This window comes from Pteropus alecto, unplaced genomic scaffold (genome assembly GCF_000325575.1).
Source record: "Pteropus alecto unplaced genomic scaffold, ASM32557v1 scaffold239, whole genome shotgun sequence".
Lineage (NCBI taxonomy): Eukaryota > Metazoa > Chordata > Mammalia > Chiroptera > Pteropodidae > Pteropus > Pteropus alecto.
The window spans coordinates 7,510,203-7,514,768 of record NW_006494613.1 but is presented as its reverse complement, the minus strand read 5'-3'; the positions used below and the strand labels follow the sequence as shown (position 1 = coordinate 7,514,768).

The 4,566-nt window shown below is 32.2% G+C and overlaps 1 pseudogene; it reads left to right on the top strand.

The window, feature by feature from the left end:
- Window positions 1-1,838: 1,838 nt before the first annotated feature.
- LOC112474552 lies at window positions 1,839-1,957 on the top strand (annotated as a pseudogene).
- The last annotated feature ends 2,609 nt before the right edge of the window (window positions 1,958-4,566 follow it).

Here is a 4,566-nt window from a genome sequence, read left to right as displayed (position 1 = left end):
AGGTCACTTATATTTCAGAGGATGTTGTGCTTCAATATTTGTGTTTCTGACATTTAAAGTCTCTGTAGTCATATTCTACTAGCCGAGGCCTCCTGCTTCCCATTTACTGTCCCAATGTCTCTGGAAATGATTTATAACATAATTTGTCTCATGATTTCTCTCCAAAAATAATTTACTCATAAAACTGGATTAACATTAATTCATCATCAGGAATGATTCTGATTGATACATAATATAAAAAAATAAGAATTGATTTTTTAATTTGTAATTCATGATGCAAATTCATGATTTTCAAAATGGTGCTTTGCTGGATGATATGAAGTAACATTAAGCACGAGGGGTCTGTACCAGAATTCCTCAGACACTCTATATTTAAGGTTGTTTATTTTGCAGTGTAGGAATTTCTTCCATATTTTACAATTAAATTACTATTTTTACGCTTTAAGTCCTATTTGGCAATAAAACAAAAGTATATGCTTTCTATTATAAATTTTCTTTCCTAATTTATTTTTGATGTAAAAACATTCCGTAGAGAGATTTTCATCTGCATTACATGTGAGTACAGTTACTATAAATTGATTAGTTAGGTTGAATACAATCTAACAAATTCTACCATATAATAGAATTTTTCTAGTGCTGATTTCCTAGGAATGTTTGAATAAATCAATATTTTCCACTTTTGAGCTGCAGGAGAAGTCTCTGAGTGTGTAGTTGACTTTTTTTGTTTCCGTCCTCATGGGTTTCATGAACCATTCATAGCAGCATCCAGTTTTCTTCCAGGATATCATCTCTCCCACTTCACATACCCTGTAGGTAGTGGGAAAGTAAAGCAGGCATTTGTTTCCACCCACCATAGAAGTTAAAGGAATACCTGGAAGCTTCTGTCATCAGATTCCTTCTCTAAATATCAAATTCCAGTTCAGTTTTAAGAATTCCAGTGGTAGTTTTTTGGTGACTGGACTTCAGTATGATGGCCTTCATTCTTGTCTGTTCCAAGCTTGGTTCTTAGTTTTTGTTTGTTTTGTTTTGTTTTGTTTTAATTAGTTGTTAATCTTGTATACAATCTTAGCCTTCCAAAAAAATTCAGTTTCTTTTAGTCGTGATTATTCTCTGTTACTTGCAACCAAAGTACCCTGAATGGCATAGTGGAACAATCAAGAACAAAGTTTTTGGATTGTTAAGTTTTATTTCTTTTTTATTTTGAGTCTACTTCAGAAAGAAAGAAAGTAATTAAAGGCCAGTGTGTTTAAATTGTTTGATAAAGTGTATAATTTTTTTCCCTATCTTCTTAGTGTTTTAGCAGAGGCTCAAAATTTAAAAGAATACAGTAATTTCCAGGTACATACATAGAGCAAGATGCTAAATCATCTATGCAGCCTGTGCCAAGTACTGTGGAGGTGACTCTGCATTACTTAGCGCTCACCTCCAGGCTTTATACATGAGAGTTAAAAACTTGGAGAGTGGGGGTTATTTTGGAGAGAATTGTCAGTATTTTGTGAATTGAACATACACACACACAACTGTGGTAATTTTTTTCCTATCACCTCAGGTAAAGTGAAGCTTTAGATGCAATTCTTATAGAGGTTAATAAATGCTTTCTGAAATTTGGGGATGACAGTGAGACTGACTATATATATGTATATATATGTGTATGTATATGTGTTTGTGTGTGTGTGTATACATATGTGTATGTGTGTGTGTGTGTGTATATGAAGAGGGAGAGCAAATAAATTGGAAATGTTATATGTATATATATCTAGGAATTGGAGTTGGGCAAATAACTATTCTGCATCCATTTTAAGGAATACTGTTTACTTATAAAAATGATGGTACATTTAGTCTACAGCCATGCCACCCTGAACGTGCCTGATCTCGTCTGATCTTGGAAGCTAAGCAGGGTTGAGCTTGATTAGTACTTGGATAGGAGACAACCTAGGAATACCAGGTGCTGTCGGCATTAAAAAAATGTTGGCACATTTATTCATACAGAAATATTCATAAATATTTGTAAGTAAAAATCAACAATCAACTATGTTTGCTGTATTTTCATATGTATACAAATAATTTTTATAGCCAAATAGTGGAGGAACTAGACAAAAGTAGGAGTACAAGTTATCTCAATGATTTATTCTCCAGATAATTATTCTTTTTTTATATTTTGCTTACCAAAAGTTTTAACTTTTCTATATAATACAGTTTATGTGTAAAAATATATATGTTTATTTTTCAAGGTAGTTGGCATTTTTTAAATAGTCAGTATGGCAACAGCCCCAAAGTGTGTTAGTAAAAACAGAGAAACAATTGAAGGTTTTTGAACACTAATTTGAAACATTGATTTCGAGGAATAAAATCATATTTATGGTGCTTGTGAAGATTTGGAGTTAAACAGTCTAGGCTCGGTTTATGGTTCTCAGTTTCTAATGGTATATTCCTGAGCCAGTGTCTTAACCTGTCTGGATCCTAGATTCCTTATCTGTTGAATGAACATGTTAAGGATGGGCACCTGACAGAACTGCTGTGCATTAAGTGAAGCAAAGTTCATAAAGTGTTAGTCTAGCATCCTTGATAAGATCATCTAATATTGTGATGACAGCGATTATGATGCTTTGATGATGCTCACCATGTTTGTCTTATGAGAACATAGTGATCTAGATCCCCAGTGCAATTCCAAGAGATAATTTGAGTTCCTACTATCTCTCCAGGGTTCAAAACATTTACTGTTACAATCACTTGGCATAGTGTTCATCATCTGAAGTGCTCCATGACAATTCCCAGAATATCACTTTAAAGTACTTGCAGTGAAGAACAAACAGAATGGATCTAAACTTTTTCAGAGTTGGATTAGTTTTATAGTTCTTCATGTTGTTCTCATTAACCAGAGTTATGTTAATTGTTGTATTAGAAGAAAGACTTCTGTGAATCATTGAGCAAATTGTTTTGTTTTTCTCTTTTTTAATTACATGTCTCCTGTGTTTCTTTAATAATTTAATGTAGGGTATATGTTTCTGTGAATGAAAATACATCCTTCAGAATTTCTCAAACTTATTTTTTTTAAAGAACTATTTGAAAGAGTATGGAAATCATTAACATAGGGTTTCTCTTAAATGTTTTAGAACTTTTATTATTTATAAAAATAACTACCTGGAACTTCTAAGGATGCAATGACATCTTAAATAATTGAATTACTGAGTAATTTTTAAATTTATTTGAAGATATAAAGGTAATGTTGAAAATGCTAACTTGGAACCAGATCCTTAATGTCCTCAAAAGAGAAACAATAAAATGATGGAAATAAAGTCAATACTAAATTAATGCCTATAAATGCCTTAAACAAATTCTATAATAAACACAAAATAATCAGGTTATTTATTCCATTAAAATATATGTTTGATAGTTATTTTTATGTTTTTAATTTTTATTTTTCAATTAGAATTGACCTGCAATATTATTTTATATTAGCTTCAGGTGTACAGCATAGTGGTTAGGCACATATAATTTACAAAGTGATCTCCTCAATTACTCTAGTACCCACCTGGCCCTATACATAGTTATTGCAATATAATTGACTGTATTCCCTATGCTGTACTTTGTATCCCTGTAACTATTTTGTAACTACAATTTGTACTTCTTAATCCCTTCACCATTTTTTATCTAGTCCCCCAACACCTCTCCTATCTGGCAACAATCAATTTATTTTGTTCTTTATATTCCACATATAGTGAAATTATGTGGTATTTGTCTTTCTCTGTCTGACTTATTTCACTTAACACAATGCCCTCAAGATCCATGAATGTCATTGGAAATGGCGAGATTTTAGTTTTTGATTTTATGGCTGAGTAATATTCCACCGTGTGTGTGTGTGTGTGTGTGTGTGTGTGTGTGTGCGTGCGTGTGTGTGTACTTTTTTATTCGATCATCTATTGATGAGATTGATGAGCAGTTAGGTTACTGCCATATCTTGTCTACTGTAAGTAGGGCTATAGTAAACATAGGGGTGAATATATCTGTTGAAATTAATGTTTTGGATTTATTCATACAAACACACAGAAGTACAATTGCTAGATCATAAGGTAGTTTTATTCTTAATTTCTCGAGGAAACTCGAAACTGTTTTTCATAGTGTCTGTACCAATTTGCAATCCCACCAACAGTGCACAAGGGTTCCCTTTTCAAAACATCCTCACAAACACTTGTTGTTGTTTTTATTTATCGATGATAGCTATTCTGATAAATATGAGGTGATATCTCATTGTGATTTTAATTTGCATGTCTCTAATGATTAGTGACATTGAGCATCTTTTCAAAAGTCTGTTGGCCCTCTGCATTTCCTTTTGGAGAAATGCCTATTCATATTCTTTGCTCATTTTTTAATTGGAATGTTCATTTTTTGGTGTTGAGTATTATAAGTTCTCTTTAAATTTTGGATAGTAACCCTCTATCACATGTATTGTTGACAAATATCTTCTCCAACTTAGTAGGTTCTTTTAGTTTTGTTGATGGTTTCCTTTGCTAAGCAGAAAAATTTTGGTTTGATATAGTTTCATTTGTTTATTTTTTCTTTTGTTTT